Genomic DNA, 19,175 nt, shown 5'->3' on the forward strand with positions numbered 1-19,175 from the left:
GGGATTCTTGCTGGCTCTCATTCTCTCGACTTTAAAAGGGTTTAAGAAATAAACAAAAAAAAAACAAATATTCTAAAAACTTATAGTCAGAGATCAATAAACCTAACAAAGTTGAACTGAATATATTTAGCGAAAAGTGCTGATTTAAAAATCAGGAACAAAAATTCAGGTACAAAAATTGAGCCAATAAAAAAGTTTATTAAAAATATCATAAAATACCGAAACTGTTCGGTGAATTCATCTCGAATTCCCCCTTCACGATTCTTCAAGCCCGAAAACTCTTCGCTTACGAAGTTCGCAGTCGAAATTGCCCAATTTGATTCAATGTAACAACCCAGTAAGTGAGAGTATATTGGGAGAAAGCAACAAGAAACTTTTTCCGCAGTGTGGGATGCTTTTCACAAGATCAACTCTGGCGCTCAAGTTTTTGTTTTTTTTTTTCTCCCAGAGCAAGTGACAGAAGCGACACGGTGGGAATTGACTTGAATCTCTATTAAGAAAGTTGATTTTCCTAATTTGTTATTTTGGAAAATATTATGACTTTATACAGTCGAAATTTTGAACGTAACAGGCAGTACAACACTTGTAATACTACGTGATTCAACGATCTGGAAAATGTTGGCCCTTCCACAGTAGGCACTCATCCGGAAAATGAGATACTCGATAAACGAATTTTCAACTTCAACAACGCCCACACAGCGAGAGAAAGAGCAAAGATCGCTCATTAAACGCTTGAGCCTTACCTTTTTGTCCACCTCACTGAACTTGTTGTTGTCGAATTTCACCATTATTTTCGTTTTTTTTTTGTTTCCCACGCCGGAAAAATAATGAAAATTCGAATGACCCAAAAACAGTTCGTAAACATATTTTGGGAAGCCTTTCACTGGCTTTTCCCTGACCGTAAATTATTCATGACATTTTTTGTTTGAGGGGGCTCCCACCGAAACATGGCAGAAAACGTGACAGCACATGTCCAGTTCAGGACACACTCTGGAGAGCAGAGAATTGTTGATGAAGATTGTGATATTTTATTCCAACTCCACAGATTAAAAACACACAAAGTCCGCTTGTCTGTGGTACTTTCGTCGCTTTTCCAAATAATCTTTCTACCTGGTTGAGACCGGGCAGAAAAATAAAATAAAATAAATAAAACCTTGCAACGAGTGCACCTTAACCAGGACAGAAAATTTATAATTCATGACAGAACGAGCTCTTTCTCCACGTCCACCATTTTCCGAGAAGGACACTTGAAGCTTTTGGCGACCATCCGGAGGAGGACGTAAAAAAAGCGCAATACATTTGCGCGATGTTTGCACTGTTCCAATCGGACAGGGAATGGTAACGGGTTGGAGGGGGTTATTTTTGGCCAAAAGTTTCTGGGCTAGAGTATTTGCGCATAGCTTGAGACGGGTTCCCTCGCCAAAAATTGCTGGAAGATGAGCGTTTTTGTTTTTGTTTGGTTTTCATTAGGATAACGAACCAATTCGGCGCCTCGTGTGGAAAAGAGGACACTTCCCGAGCAGACGGAAATAACTTTGGAATAACATTGTTTGATATTTGAAAATACTAGGCCAATAACATTATATGTTATTAATAACAAGTTTTGTTAATCACCGATATGATTTTTTTGTTTTTGGATTGTTATTGTAATAACAGACTAATAACATTTTAAGTTATTCTTCGAACAAATCTTTGTTATTATTTTTGTTATTTTAACAACTAATCCGATCATCCCAATAACAGTTGGAGGTATTCTTCCATAACAAAAAATGTTAATCCACTGTTGTTTTGACTTTCAACCAATATCAGACCAATAACAAATTTTGTTATGATAACATAAATTGTTATTAAACTCTTATGCAAAAATGGATTTTGCAAGAATATTCCATAACACTTTTTGTTATTTTAACAGTATTTGTTATTGAAATGGCATGAATTTTGTTATAACCGTCTGCCCGGGTTACCGCGATGGGATGACCCTCCAAATGGAACTGAATGCGGATACTCAAGTGTTAAAATTACTATTGAAATTTTTGTATTTTTTTGTCTTCTACTTTTTGGATTTTAAATTTCTTGGTTTTTTAGTTTTTAAGTTTTTTAGTTTTTTAGTTTTTTAGTTTTTTAGTTTTTTAGTTTTTTAGTTTTTTAGTTTTTTAGTTTTTTAGTTTTTTAGTTTTTTAGTTTTTTAGTTTTTTAGTTTTTTAGTTTTTTAGTTTTTTAGTTTTTTAGTTTTTTAGTTTTTTAGTTTTTTAGTTTTTTAGTTTTTTAGTTTTTTAGTTTTTTAGTTTTTTAGTTTTTAAGTTTTTAAGTTTTTAAGTTTTTAAGTTTTTTAGTTTTTAAAGTTTTTAAAGTTTTTAAAGTTTTTAAAGTTTTTAATTTTTTTAAGGTTTTTAAAGTTTTTAAAGTTTTTAAAGTTTTTTAAAGTTTTTAAAGTTTTTAAAGTTTTTAAAGTTTTTAAAGTTTTTAAAGTTTTTAAAGTTTTTAAAGTTTTTAAAGTTTTTAAAGTTTTTAAAGTTTTTAAAGTTTTTAAAGTTTTTAAAGTTTTTAAAGTTTTTAAAGTTTTTAAAGTTTTTAAAGTTTTTAAAGTTTTTAAAGTTTTTAAAGTTTTTAAAGTTTTTAAAGTTTTTAAAGTTTTTAAAGTTTTTAAAGTTTTTAAAGTTTTTAAAGTTTTTAAAGTTTTTAAAGTTTTTAAAGTTTTTAAAGTTTTTAAAGTTTTTAAAGTTTTTAAAGTTTTTAAAGTTTTTAAAGTTTTTAAAGTTTTTAAAGTTTTTAAAGTTTTTAAAGTTTTTAAAGTTTTTAAAGTTTTTAAAGTTTTTAAAGTTTTTAAAGTTTTTAAAGTTTTTAAAGTTTTTAAAGTTTTTAAAGTTTTTAAAGTTTTTAAAGTTTTTAAAGTTTTTAAAGTTTTTAAAGTTTTTAAAGTTTTTAAAGTTTTTAAAGTTTTTAAAGTTTTTAAAATTTTTAAAATTTTTAAAGTTTTTAAAGTTTTTAAAGTTTTTAAAGTTTTTAAAGTTTTTAAAGTTTTTAAAGTTTTTAAAGTTTTTAAAGTTTTTAAAGTTTTTAAAGTTTTTAAAGTTTTTAAAGTTTTTAAAGTTTTTAAAGTTTTTAAAGTTTTTAAAGTTTTTAAAGTTTTTAAAGTTTTTAAAGTTTTTAAAGTTTTTAAAGTTTTTAAAGTTTTTAAAGTTTTTAAAGTTTTTAAAGTTTTTAAAGTTTTTAAAGTTTTTAAAGTTTTTAAAGTTTTTAAAGTTTTTAAAGTTTTTAAAGTTTTTAAAGTTTTTAAAGTTTTTAAAGTTTTTAAAGTTTTTAAAGTTTTTAAAGTTTTTAAAGTTTTTAAAGTTTTTAAAGTTTTTAAAGTTTTTAAAGTTTTTAAAGTTTTTAAAGTTTTTAAAGTTTTTAAAGTTTTTAAAGTTTTTAAAGTTTTTAAAGTTTTTAAAGTTTTTAAAGTTTTTAGAGTTTTTAAAGTTTTTAAAGTTTTTAAAGTTTTTAAATATTTTTTTCAGTGCTGCTTTGCCTAAAGTGAATAATGAACCTCAAGTAAACACAGTTGCCATTCTTGAAGTAGATAAAGTTAGATAACGATCATCTCGGCACCAAAACAGCACCTGTATCATTTCCCATCAGCTTCTGGAGAATCAGTTCCAAGCGACGGCGACGGTAAGGTAAGTCAATTTTTCCCCCGAAACGTCTTCCACTTTCAGACTTCGTAATAGAAACGAACCCGAAAGCAAATCGGAGCCAATGGGAAAAACAAGCTGCCAAAAAGGCAGAAAAAAACGTTTTTTTTTTTCTTCGTCTAAGAACGACGAGAGAACGTGTGCGTGATAATCCTCCAAATGAGATGAGTAATCGGATCCATTATTTGCGAATTTGTCTTCATTTTATGGCAGGCGAGCGCGCGAAAGCTTTTCCTCCTCTGGCAGGCCCTTGTTTGTTTTATTTATTTGCTCTCTTGGCTTTTCTTCTGTGTTCACCTTTTTTTTTTGTTTCTTTATGTTGGTTGTGGGGAAAATGACAAAGTTTTTTCCATTTTGTGCTTGTTCTCACTTTTGGGGAGACAAATTTCCGTTTTCTGTGTTTGGACAAAGTTTTCTTTTTTTTCTTTTCTTTTTGTGGGAAATATGCTGAAACCAGACGAGCCGGATTAAAGTTTGCGTGACTTGGCGAAACTTGACGAAGAAGGATCGGCCCAAATTGCCACGGTGATTGATTCCCCTTCTTAGTGGTTTGGTTTCTGCGGTTGTCAACTTTGTGTGGAAAAAGAAAAGTTCAATCTTCTGCGGGGAGGAAAAGCCCCATTTGAGTGGGATTCACAATTCGAGGAATCAAAGAATTTTGTTTCCATTTTATTTTCTCTCTCTTAATGCGCCCACTTCTGACGGTGATGGGTACCCAAATAAACAACGCACCCAAATTTGTTCGAGAACATCAAGAGATAAAAAATAAGCAAATCCCTTTCATAAAAATCAAAATATTTGCACGTGGGCGAAGCAATGATGCAGCCACAAACAGAACCCACAAAAAAAATCAATCAAAGCCGATTTGAAAAGTCAATATTTAATACCACACCGGGATGAAGGTTCAACAACCAACCAAACTTTGAGTTGGGTTAGTCGTGGTATCCTTTTAGGAAGCTTTTCATTTGATGAGCTGGCAGATTTTGACTCAATGCTTCAAATTTTTTTAAACATGTTAAAAAAAACTCAGTTTGAAAATGAGATATGTCTGAATTTCAAGCACAGACAACCAGACGTAAGGCGAACAATTCTCCCAAAAATGAGCAAATTATTTGCAAAATTGCCAAAGAAGTCATTTTGCATCATTTGTTTCCATATAAGACTCCATATCTCTATACAAAAAGGCTATTCACATATTCAAAAATCTGTAATCTAAGACCAAGACAACAATTGGGCAAAGTTGTAGATATTTGTCAAAAAATAGTTACACTCAAAATAATACTCGATGTTTTTATTCAACTTATCGCACAAATTGAGTATCGCCAAATAACCATATTTTAAAAATATAATTCTGGGATAAACTTAGATAACAAAAAAGGCATCTTTTGCGCTATGGCACCAAATGGTCAAAATTCAGTTGGCAGTGTTGCCAAACCAATGTTATAGTCACCTAAAATTATTTTATATTCTAAGTCATTACAGTACTTGTTCGGTAACTGGGCTGAGAACGTATCCCAGTCCCCGAATGCAGCTCGCTAACTGGGCTGAACGAAAAATTACGGGGAGACCACCGATGCATTATTTTTCATGATGAAATATACAAATAAAAGTTACTGAAATTAATTTAAGACGCTTACTATTTCTTTAATTGTGAATCTAAATTTAATAAAAGCTTTAAAAAGTTGTTTTATTTATTGAATATTGAATCGATCATTTCGGTTTGTTTTAGTTTTTGACGTTTGCTTTTTAACTGGGCTACGGCCAAGTTATCGAGTGCCCAATTAAAAAGCAGCCCAGTTACCGTAAATCGGGGTGACTGTGAAAGCCGGGGTGACTTTGATAGGTTTGAGATTTTTCCGCAAAATGAAGAGTACAAATTAAATACGTACGGAATGGTTTGGAACCATACTGACCATGGTAGAGAAGTACTCAAAGTACCTCAAGAAGAACTTTTCATAACATTTTGAAAGGTTTAAAAAGTTAGTTAACTATTATTAAGAAAATGTTGATGAAAGGCATTATTTCAAACTTCTCAAAGTGTCATGATTTTCTCAATGAACATGATTTTGAATCGGAAAATGGAATACATTTTCGGATTCTTTGGACAATTTTCTACTAGGAGAAGGTAAACTAATTTTGTAAATATTAAATAATATGTGTTTTTGAAACATAATTTAAAAAAAATCTCCAAATTTATAGGCAATTTCAGTTGAACAAATTTCATATGAATGTGAAAATGTGAAGTTTAAAATGTAATATAAATCGATAATTTTATGAACAATACTAGATTTAAAGAATTTCAGGCAAAATTCCGACTTTTTAACAACTTTACCTAAAATTTATATGTATTTTGTTAAAAAGCCTTAAAACTTAGTTAACTTAATATAAACATTGATTTTTTTTCTTGAAAACTATATCATCAACCTTAGTGATGGTTCATTTAACGTAAAAATGAAGTTTGAACACCTATAATCTGATTTTAACAAGAAAAACTATGACTATCAAAGTCACCCGGAATTTAAAATGAGAATTTTTAACGTAACTATTTTTCTGAGCATTATAGAAAAATAACTTTTTCCAGAAATAGTGCATGAGCTATGTGTGGCCTACCCTAGTACATGTTTTAAAATTAATAATCTTGAGAAAAACCTTTCAAGTTGGGAAATATTCCAAAAATAAATTGGAATCCTATCAAAGTCACCCCGGTTTACGGTACCAAAAAAGTACTGTACCAGGCATAACTACCTCAGAAAATATGTTTATTTTTTAAGGGATTCAACAATTTTTTTTCTTAAAATACATTGAAGATTGCAGCAGCAAACAGGAAAATTGATAATAACTCTGCAAATATGCGTCTGATTTTCAATGATAAAAAAAATATCATAATAATAAAATTAATTTCCGTTTTTCCGCAAAATAAAATATTTTCTATATTTTTTAATCGACCCTAACATTTGAAAAGGCCCTGACATTTTGTTTTGACCGTTTCAAATGTAAGGGTTGATTTGAAAATATGTATTCCATTTATTTATTTTTTAATTGGTCAAACAAATATTTACTACAGAAAACTTTGAAATTTAATTTGCAAATTTTATAGCAGTTAATTAACTAAAAACAACAAGCTTTACAACTTATTCTAGAATATTTGAAAAATTCGTGACATTTTGATGCACCAAAAGCTTTTTTTTTTTGCAAAAAAATGTAGATTTTTTAAACACAAAATTTTAAGTCAACTTAAAACTATACAGTCCACAATTTTTTTTAATTTTTTGTTGTCTGATTATTATTTGTCTAGCTTATATATGACCCCTAAGCCAGTCTAAAGTGATTTAGAATTTTAAATCCAAGATAGCGGCCGAAAAAATCAGTAATGAAGTATTGAAATAGTAGTTTATGCAACAAGTTGCAAAAAGAGGATTTTTTCAGCACTAGTCGTACATTTATCCAACGAGGTTCACCGAGTTGGATAAATACGAAGAGTGCTGAAAAAATCAGCACCCATTTCAGTGCTGAAAAGTAGAACTTTTCAGCATTCATTTTGAAAAGTGTTGCTATTCGATTCTGTTATTTTTGGTACAGAAAAGTAGGCTATTTCGTCGTTCAAGAATGACAGGAAAAGTAAGTAGTTTCACGACGGAATTGCAAAAAAAAATACATTTTGTAATTTAATGGGCAATACACTATTCAAATTTGACTAAAATGAGGTCGCAAAACTTAAATTTCATGTCAAAAGTAAGAAAATAAAGAATACGAAAAAAACATTGTTGTTCATGATTCAAATTCGAAGTCCTATACCAACCTTCGGAATCGAGTCAGGACTGTATAAATTTGATATTATAAATTTCCGATCAATTCGATCAATTTTTCAAAAGACAAAATTGTAAAAAATATGAAAAAACAAAAAAAAATCAAAAAACGGGAGTAAATCAGGTAAAAAAAACAAAAAATCACGAAGCTAGACTTTTTAAAATTCTCGATTAAAAAAATCACAAAAAGTGACAAAGTTATTTTTAACAAATTATCAAATAAAAAAGTAATTGAAAAGTGGACAATCTCTAGAAAAAGACTTGAAATTTTAATTACGATATAAAATTCAAAAGACAACCCTTTAAAAAGAAAAAAACATTTTTATTTATTTTCTCAAAAATTTCTTTTTTTTTCTCCTAATTTTTATTTTATTCAAATAAAAATTGACAATGTGTTGCCATTTTGCATCGTTAGTATTTTCATTCAAGTTACAGTCAAATTCTGAGGTAAATTTTACGCCTAACAATTATTTTTTGATCAGTTTTTTTTTAATCAATTGGCCGAAAACACATGAAAAAATATATAAAAGAAAATAAAAAACATTTGTAATATTCAACTATAAGTGTTATATAAACTGAAATAAAGAAAATGAGCTTTGCTCTTTTTTCCTCGTAATAGATGACACACAGATTTTTACACATGTACAAACCTATTTTCTAACTAAACTCTAACTGAACTAATTAACTTTTTTGTATAAACATATTTAAAATCAATCAACAGCTTAAATAATAAAATTACATTAAAACAACTTCAATTAACATTCCAACGCCCAAGGCTCCAAAAAAGTAACTTCAACTCGCTGGTTCTCGCACAGCAAAAAATCCAATGGTAAAATCGCATGCAAAAGCATGCACATCACCTTCGTCAAAAAAGACACTTAATATTACACACTGCATGTACAATTTTTGTAAACACAAAAAAAAAGTTGCAACCGACGGGAATCAAACCCAGCATCATCAGTGAGGACTGGCTCCTTAGCCCACTCGGCCATCAGACCGAAAGTAGTAATCCAGCTGCATGTAAAAGGCCTGGGAGTAAAATAAATATTGCATTATTTTATGCAATTTAATGTAATTTTACACCCTGAAATATGTAGCCCATCATACTGAAACCTACTGGACCGAAATGTCAAGGTCATATATGCGTTTATCCTTACAGCTTTTCATCGGTCTGTTTGCCGAGTGGGCTTAGGCGCCAGTCCTTACTGTTGGTGCTGGGTTGGAATCCCGTCGATTGCATCTTTTTTTTTTGCAAAAAATGTACATGCAGTATGTAATATTAAGTGTTTATTTTGACGAAGGTGATGTGCATGCTTTTGCATGCGATTTTACCATCGGAATTTTTGCTGTGCAGTTTTGGAAAACTATTCAGAAATTATCGTTTGTTCTATACCTTGCTAAAACAGCCTTACAAAAAAAATGTGCGGCTGAATTGTCCTTTACATCAATAGAATCACAAAAAAAATGTCCATCATAAAAAAGGAATAGGTGAAAATAATAGAAAAAAAAGAAAAGTCCAACAAACCGAAAAGAATTTCAAATATTTTTCAAAGTAAGTCCACCATTCCACCCCCTTCAAAATCGGGGACAAACAATATTATTATTATTTTTTTATTAAAAAAAATCCCAAAAATTCTGAATATTTTCAAACTAATATTTAGAATTTATGTGAAATTTTTCGAGAAAAAAATTTTTTCGTCATTACTTTGATATCATGAAAATTATTTTTTGAAAAACACCTGGACTGGTGTAAAATGTTGAAATTATGGCTGTTTTTTTTTTTTAATCTATTTCTATTTTATCTGTAGTTAGATGCGAGAGACAATAATTTAGAAAAATATTAGCAACGGCCTCACTAAATTAAATTAAAATCAGTCCAAAAAAAAGCAACAAATTACATCAAACCATTCAAAAGCATTTCTAAAGAAGTAGAGTTTTTGCTAAATTTGCTCAATTTCAGACCTGAGGCTTATCCATAAACCATGCAGTCTTTTAATAACTAAATTTCAAAAGATAAACAATTTTTAAAGTAAAAACAAGAAATCCTAGATTGTTTTTTGAAACTCATTAGACATTATATCCTAATGAATGTAATGTTTCGATAGGACATCTCTTACCAAAATACTTTCAAAATTATTGAATTTCCAAACAGCTCCGATGACCTCTGTTATTCACCAAATCAAACAAATTTAAACAAACTTTTTCTTAGCGCCCTTTAAAAGCAGTCCAAATCCATCTTCCATCCCACCTTCCCACCACACATTCAGCAGCAGCAACAGCACACATGATGTCTCTGTTTGGCGAGATAAATGGCATCTCTCCCGGTGGGGGAAAACTCAATTTTCCGATGAAAACTGTTTTCCAGCAAGCGCAAACCAACCAGCTTGAGACGTGACCTAGTCTTTGCCCAGCTGTCTTTTTCGTCGTCGTCCTTCTTCGTGTACTGAGTCAAGAGGAAATGAAAACTTAATCATTTTTTGCTGCTTTTGAGTTGGAAGACGTTTCTGCTTTTCCCAAAGGGGAGGGAGGGGAGGGAGTTTTCCACGGAAATTCCTCGCTAGGGAGGTGAAGGATAGTTAAGATACTTCAGAAGTGGATTCTTGGATATTCTTGGTTAAGGTGAAGAGCAGTCGTGAAGTTTAAAATGGTTTTAGATTTCAAATAACTCAAAGTGTTTCATGTTGAATAACTTTTGTTCATTTCAGAATTTGTTTTTGTTTTGTATATTTTTGCCAATTTAACAAAAATCAAATGAAATTTTAAAGTTAAAAAAAGCAACCTTGCACGCCACTGCGTTCTTCCCAAGAACACACTCAAGTACATACGCACGCAGACCCGCAAGGACGTCTCCAGCGAGAGAGCCTGTTGAAAAAGGATCCCCGTTCCCGCTGGGACGTCAGGTTCGGTGTAAAACGTGAGTAAAACATGCTCTTTGGTGTTACTCTTCATCTTGCAAACGCAAATCTGCGTCGTTTTCTCGGACGCTTTTCTTGGAGCTTTTTCTTCTTGTCAGAGGAGATTGGGTAAAAGGATTTTCCTCATTTTTTCGTTTTTCAACCTGGTAAAAGGATCCTACGCAGGATAATGCATTAACGAAATTAAATTCTTCAAATAAAATTTGCTCGAAAGCAACGGTATCGGCAAGTGAAGCATGAAAGTGGTGGCTACCTTTTTCTTTCACTTTTTTTTATATTTAATTTTTCCTTTTAGGATCACAATGATGGCGAGCAAAATAGGTCTTTGTCGTTAGATGTTGTCTTGTGGCAGCTAATCTAGGATTTTTTTCAGGTGAATTCTGGACAATACAGTGCAAATTTGATTATCCTGGAATGAATTTGGTTTCACCAAATTTTCTTCTCAGCAAGGATCATTGCAATAAGAAATACTCTATCAGTTCAGGCCCACTTATCTGACAGTTTGAAATGAACTTCGTATAAAGGAACCACCAATTGTATTTATGTGTTTAATTTTCTTATTTTTAACATCAATTTCTCTTGGATGTCCATTCCTGAAGAAAATATTTTGAGAAAATTCACTACATTTTTCTGTTTTGAACGTTATTGATATGGCCTATGGTCATGCAAAGATAAACAAACAGGAAAAATGAGATTTTCTCAGTGTTGCTCAATAAGCCCTCGTTTTTTGATCAATTGAAAACGCTTCACTTTATCAAAATTAAACTACCGTACTTTTTGATTGTAAATTTGATTTTGCATGTAAAAATTAAGTCAACATATTTGTTTGGTTTCCCCGATTTTTTCCAACAATCAGGCCGTTGCAAATATGTTCCCCTTCCCTCTTCCCGAGCAGACGGGAATAACTTGGGAATAACAATTTATGATATTTGGAAATACTAGGACAATAACATTTTATGTTGTTTATAACAAGATTTGTTATTCGTCGTTATGATTTTTTTGTTATTGGATTGTTATTGTTATAACAGATTAATAACATTTTCAGTTATTCTTCGAACAAATCTTTGTTATTATTTTTTGTTATTTTAACAACTAATCCGATCATCCCAATAACAGTTGGAGGTGTTCTTCCATAACTAAAAATGTTATTCCAAAGTTGTTTTGGCTTTCAACCAATATCAGACCAATAACAAATTTTGTTATGATAACATAAACTGTTATTCAACTCTTATGCAAAAATGGATTTTACAAGAAGATTCCATAACACTTTCTGTTATTTTAACAGTATTTGTTATTGAAATGGCATGAATTTTGTTATTACCGTCTGCCCGGGTTTCCTAGAAATTTAAACTGATATCTCATGGTAGTGTTAAAATATCAAGCTGTGTTTTCTCAAACATCAAATTGTGTTCTTTTCCAAACATTAAATAGTGTTCTTTTCAAAGATCAAATTGTGTTCTTTTCCAAACATCAAATAGTGTTCTTTTCAAAGATCAAATTGTATTCTTTTCAAAATCACTGGGCTGTGTTCTTTTCGAACATCAAATTGTGTTCTTTTTCTAACATTGAACTGTATTTTTCATGCATCAAATTGTGTTCTTTTCAAATATCAAATTGTGTGTTTTTAATAAATCAAATTGTGATGTTTTTGAAAACATCAAGCTGTGTCCTTTTCAAACATCAAATTGTGTTCTTTTTCAAACATTGAATATTTTTTTTCAACCACCAAAATGTGTTCTTTTCCTTACATCAAATAAGTTTTTTTTGTAAAATCGAATTGTGTTCTTTTTAAAAACATAGTTAAAATTAATACTGATATCTCATAGCAATGTTTCCAGATTAACAGAATGCATTCAAAATATCCATCTTCTAACTTTACTAGCCATTCAAAAACATTTTCTCTCTCTCTTTTGTATTACGCAATAACTTGTGTCTTTTTTGAAGCATCAAATTATGTTCACTTCAACATCAAATTGTGTTCTTTTCTCTGTGTTTTTTTCAAGCATCAAAATGTCCAGAGTTTTTTTTTAAAGGTCCTATACTGCCCATGTTCGCATAAATGTCCCATATGCAAAAACAGCAAGCTGGGTAAAACGTATTTGAAGTTTGTCCCATACATAAGGCTACGTGTTAAGTTTTCGCGAAAAAACTGGATTTCCTCCTGATTTCTCGAACAAAGTACTGGATGTTATAGGCTTTTTTGAAAGAGCACACCATTTTGAACCAAACTGCATCAATAACTCGAAATCGATGAAAATGCATATGGGACATTTATGCGATCAGGGACAGTATAAACATATGAAAGACAAGAGTTTATAGGTCCTTTTGAAAAAACTATAGATGTGTTCTTTTTCAAACATCAAATTGTGTTCTTTTCAAAATTCAAATTGTGTTCTTTTAAAAACATCAGGCTGTGTACTTTTCAAACATCAAGCTGTGTACTTTTCAAACAATAAAATGTATGTTTTCCAAATATTGAACTGTGGGTTTTTCAAATTATGTTATTTTTCAAGTATCAAATTGCGTTATTTTTTCAAGCATCCAATTGTGTTCTTTTCAAAATTTTTTTTTTTAAACATCAAGCTGTGTTCTTTTCAAATATCAAATTGTGTATTTTCCAAACATTTAACACTGTGGTTTGTTCAATCATCAAATTGTGTTATTTTTTCAAGCATCAAATTGTGTTCGCAACATCAAATTGTGTTCCTTTTTAATCATCAAATGGTGTCAAATAGCTTTTTGGCATATGTGTTTTTAAATGTAAAAAAACAGTGAATTCTTTTACAAAACTTTTTTTTTATTTTTTCAATTAAAATAGACGTGCAATCTACTGAAATCTATATATTCTGCATTTTCCTGCGTTGACAATTATTTTTAGCATGATTGAATCAGTTTTCAAATATTGCAATATTTGATAAATTTCAAAGTACAGAACGGTTTTTTTTTGCGAGAATTATGTATTTCTATAAAACCAGGATTTTATGAAAACTAATGATTGAAAACAACTGTACTCGTGTGTAATGCATTTTTCCACATTTTTTTCATTAAAATGTTATTTTTATGACTCTATTGATGATCTGACCACTCTATCGATAGCTATGACTATATGAAGTGTTATTTAGAGAACATTTGTAGGTTGGACAATTATATCTCGGGCAGGTGGAAATAACAAAACGGAGGTCGTTTCAATGACTGTTATTGTGTTATTGTTATTGAACAGATCTTATGAGAGAGAGAGTAAGACAATAACAACTCAAGGCATGGAATATGGAAAATTCGAGCGATATTCCAACTCAAAATAAAAATCAGCAGTCATAACCTAATTTGTTATTAATTTTTATTTTTATTAATATGGCCAGAACTATGGGAACATTTTGACCAATTTCATCAAGGACATTATTTTGATCATGAAATGTAATCTTTGTACCAAAACTTTTGACAAAGAACTTTGTCCTAAGGGCTCTATTCTGGTGAGGTGTCAATCCAGAAAAACGAAAAATGTCGCGCGTTACGAAAATGTTGCATGCTTGGTACTGCGGAAGGGGTCAGCAACGAATGAAGTGTGGCAACAATGGTGCAACATTCTCGCGTGACAGTTCCAAGAAAGCAGGAGACGAGGCAAAATTTGCACCATGTTGCCACATTTCATGCGGACTATATAACCTAACAGATAGCCTCTGAACAGTTAGTTTTGACCGAAAATCCGTCAGAGACGGATCGACGGTGGTAATTTTATTGCTCACACACACATACACACATTGAAAGACACAGGTTGAGCACCACCTTGGGAGGAATTCTGTTCTAAAGAACATTGTTAGAAAGGTCACTCGGAAACCAGAATGATTCAAGGCAATGGGGTTGGGACCAAACTGGTAGGATATTGGCCACACCCGGAGTGGCCATGGCCCTGAGGGAAGGTTCTACCAGGGGACATTTATTGAACCATTCGACTTGGGGCAATATGGGTATCAAAATTCATGGTTTTTGATACTGGTGATGAAAATGGCCATTTTGACAGGATTGGCCACACCCGGAGTGGCCATGGCCCTGAGGGAAGGTTCTACCGGGGGGACATTTATCGAACCATACGACTTGGGGCAATATGGGTATCAAAATTCATGGTTTTTGATACTGGTGATGAAAATGGCCATTTTGACAGGATTGGTCACACCCGGAGTGGCCATGGCCCTGAGGGAAGGTTCTACCGGGGGACATTTATCGAACCATACGACTTGGGGCAATATGGGTATCCAAATTCATGGTTTTTGATACTGGTAATGAAAATTGCCATTTTGACAGGATTGGTCACACCCGGAGTGGCCATGGCCCTGAGGGAAGGTTCTACCGGGGGACATTTATCGAACCATACGACTTGGGGCAATATGGGTATCAAAATTCATGGTTTTTGATACTGGTGATGAAAATGGCCATTTTGACAGGATTGGTCACACCCGGAGTGGCCATGGCCCTGAGGGAAGGTTCTACCGGGGGACATTTATCGAACCATACGACTTGGGGCAATATGGGTATCAAAATTCATGGTTTTTGATACTGGTGATGAAAATGGCCATTTTGACAGGATTGGTCACACCCGGAGTGGCCATGGCCCTGAGGGAAGGTTCTACCGGGGGACATTTATCGAACCATACGACTTGGGGCAATATGGGTATCAAAATTCATGGTTTTTGATACTGGTGATGAAAATGGCCATTTTGACAGGATTGGTCACACCCGGAGTGGCCATGGCCCTGAGGGAAGGTTCTACCGGGGGACATTTATCGAACCATACGACTTGGGGCAATATGGGTATCAAAATTCATGGTTTTTGATACTGGTAATGAAAATTGCCATTTTGACAGGATTGGCCACACCCGGAGTGGCCATGGCCCTGAGGGAAGGTTCTACCGGGGGGACATTTATCGAACCATACGACTTGGGGCAATATGGGTATCAAAATTCATGGTTTTTGATACTGGTAATGAAAATTGCCATTTTGACAGGATTGGCCACACCCGGAGTGGCCATGGCCCTGAGGGAAGGTTCTACCGGGGGGACATTTATCGAACCATACGACTTGGGGCAATATGGGTATCAAAATTCATGGTTTTTGATACTGGTGATGAAAATGGCCATTTTGACAGGATTGGTCACACCCGGAGTGGCCATGGCCCTGAGGGAAGGTTCTACCGGGGGACATTTATCGAACCATACGACTTGGGGCAATATGGGTATCAAAATTCATGGTTTTTGATACTGGTGATGAAAATGGCCATTTTGACAGGATTGGTCACACCCGGAGTGGCCATGGCCCTGAGGGAAGGTTCTACCGGGGGACATTTATCGAACCATACGACTTGGGGCAATATGGGTATCAAAAATCATGGTTTTTGATACTGGTAATGAAAATGGCCATTTTGACAGGATTGGCCACACCCGGAGTGGCCATGGCCCTGAGGGAAGGTTCTACCGGGGGGACATTTATCGAACCATACGACTTGGGGCAATATGGGTATCAAAATTCATGGTTTTTGATACTGGTAATGAAAATTGCCATTTTGACAGGATTGGTCACACCCGGAGTGGCCATGGCCCTGAGGGAAGGTTCTACCGGGGGACATTTATCGAACCATACGACTTGGGGCAATATGGGTATCAAAATTCATGGTTTTTGATACTGGTGATGAAAATGGCCATTTTGACAGGATTGGTCACACCCGGAGTGGCCATGGCCCTGAGGGAAGGTTCTACCGGGGGACATTTATCGAACCATACGACTTGGGGCAATATGGGTATCAAAATTCATGGTTTTTGATACTGGTAATGAAAATTGCCATTTTGACAGGATTGGTCACACCCGGAGTGGCCATGGCCCTGAGGGAAGGTTCTACCGGGGGACATTTATTGAACCATACGACTTGGGGCAATATGGGTATCAAAATTCATGGTTTTTGATACTGGTGATGAAAATGGCCATTTTGGCAGGATTGGCCACACCCGGAGTGGCCATGGCCCTGAGGGAAGGTTCTACCGGGGGGACATTTATCGAACCATACGACTTGGGGCAATATGGGTATCAAAATTCATGGTTTTTGATACTTGTAATGAAAATGGCCATTTTGACAGGATTGGCCACACCCGGAGTGGCCATGGCCCTGAGGGAAGGTTCTACCGGGGGGACATTTATCGAACCATACGACTTGGGGCAATATGGGTATCAAAATTCATGGTTTTTGATACTGGTAATGAAAATTGCCATTTTGACAAGATTGGCCACACCCGGAGTGGCCATGGCCCTGAGGGAAGATTCTACCGGGGGGACATTTATCGAACCATACGACTTGGGGCAATATGGGTATCAAAATTCATGGTTTTTGATACTGGTAATGAAAATGGCCATTTTGACAGGATTGGCCACACCCGGAGTGGCCATGGCCCTGAGGGAAGGTTCTACCGGGGGACATTTATCGAACCATACGACTTGGGGCAATATGGGTATCAAAATTCATGGTTTTTGATACTGGTGATGAAAATGGCCATTTTGACAGGATTGGCCACACCCGGAGTGGCCATGGCCCTGAGGGAAGGTTCTACCGGGGGGACATTTATCGAACCATACGACTTGGGGCAATATGGGTATCAAAATTCATGGTTTTTGATACTAGTAATGAAAATGGCCATTTTGACAGGATTGGCCACACCCGGAGTGGCCATGGCCCTGAGGGAAGGTTCTACCGGGGGACATTTATCGAACCATACGACTTGGGGCAATATGGGTATCAAAATTCATGGTTTTTGATACTGGTGATGAAAATGGCCATTTTGACAGGATTGGCCACACCCGGAGTGGCCATGGCCCTGAGGGAAGGTTCTACCGGGGGGACATTTATCGAACCATACGACTTGGGGCAATATGGGTATCAAAATTCATGGTTTTTGATACTAGTCGTGAAAATGGCCATTTTGACAGGATTGGCCACACCCGGAGTGGCCATGGCCCTGAGGGAAGGTTCTACCGGGGGGACATTTATCGAACCATACGACTTGGGGCAATATGGGTATCAAAATTCATGGTTTTTGATACTGGTGATTAAAATGACCATTTTGACAGGATTGGCCACACCCGGAGTGGCCATGGCCCTGAGGGAAGGTTCTACCAGGGGACATTTATTGAATAAATTTAATTAGAATTAATTATTCAGGATTAAATAAATAGGCAAAGAATTAAAAAATATAAATAAAAATAGCATGATTTTTAGAGTTTTGTACAAAGTTCTTTGTCATATTGGTCATGTAGAACATAACCACCTGCACCTTTTTTCAAAAGTGAAAAATTTTAAAGTAGATTTTTTAAATCATTGAACTCTATGGAAAGCAACATTTTTTTTCGAAAATTTTCTAAGCGTCCATAACCCAATTTGTTGTTTTTATTTTGTTTGTTAAATATTGTCCAGAACTATGGGAAAATTATGTCAAATTTTGTCAAGGACATTATTTTGGACATGAAATGTGGTTCAAAAGTAAAAAAATTAAAATTGGTTCTTTTCATTATTGATATTGGAATATTCTCGGATGAGTTTTCAAAAAGCCGTAAGAGCCACCGTGACCGCTGACACTAATTTTCGTTTTTCTCCTAAATGAAACACAATTTCATTTACTTTTAGTTTTAGGCACTTGAAGGACGTGTAGATGAACAATCTCAAGCATTTTTGATATTGGTTTTTTGCAAGTAGGTCGAATACCGATGCAAAAAGGACTTTGTTTACCAATGGCTCTTACGGCTTTTTGAAAACTAATCCGAGTATTCTTTTAATTACTGTCCAGATCGAAAATTCAAAAAAAAACATTTCGGATAATCGAATCACGAAAAAAAAATTGTCGTTGTATTGTTTTATTGTTCAGCTTGAAAATGACCCCAAACATGCTCTAAAGAGGTTCAGAATTTTTAAATCCAAGATGGTGGTCAAAATGGCGGTGTTAATAACTGAGAATATGTATTTGGTATGCCAAAAGGCAACCAGCAACTCAAATTTGACTAAAATGCGGTCACAAACGTCGAATTTGATGTTAAAAGCAAGAAAAAAAATACGAAAAAAACAAACTTCTGATAATTGAGTCTGGACCGTATTGGTATATCAATAATTTAAAGAATTCAACAGTTTGGTCGAAAATGTTGTGCGTAACGAAATAATTTTTCATTCACATGGATATTTTGCATGGTCTCTTTAAAATTTTACATTTTTCATCCAAAAAGTTTCAACCAGATTAAAAAATACAAAAATTTAAGAGGTTACATACATGTAGAAAATCACAAAATTTCATATTACAGAAAATTTATTGAATCCACTAAAAAGATGATTCTCAATCACTCCTGAAAGTTTCATGAAGATATTTCATGATTAAACTGAGTTAGAGACGATTTTAAGCTCAACATTTTGCCGTGCGCAAAGCGAACTATCAAACTTTGTGAGCGTTTTTCTCGAAACACCGAGTTGATTTACGGGTGCCACGATATCTCGAGATGGGATGGACCAAATTGGTTGAAATTCAGGGTGAAGACTCTCAAGATATATCTTGTGTGCATGACGAAGCCCGATTTTGAAATTTCGCTTTTTTAAAAAATACAAAAATTAAAAATTGACGATTTTTTATATGAAAAACACAAAAACATTTTTATGTTTTTTTTTTAAATAAACTTTTGGAAAATCGGCCTTCGTCATGCACACAGGACCGGTTTAAAGAGTCTTCACCAAAATTTTGAGCTGATTTGGTCAAGGCAGTGTTGA

This window comes from Culex pipiens, chromosome 3 (genome assembly GCF_016801865.2).
Source record: "Culex pipiens pallens isolate TS chromosome 3, TS_CPP_V2, whole genome shotgun sequence".
Taxonomy (NCBI): domain Eukaryota; kingdom Metazoa; phylum Arthropoda; class Insecta; order Diptera; family Culicidae; genus Culex; species Culex pipiens.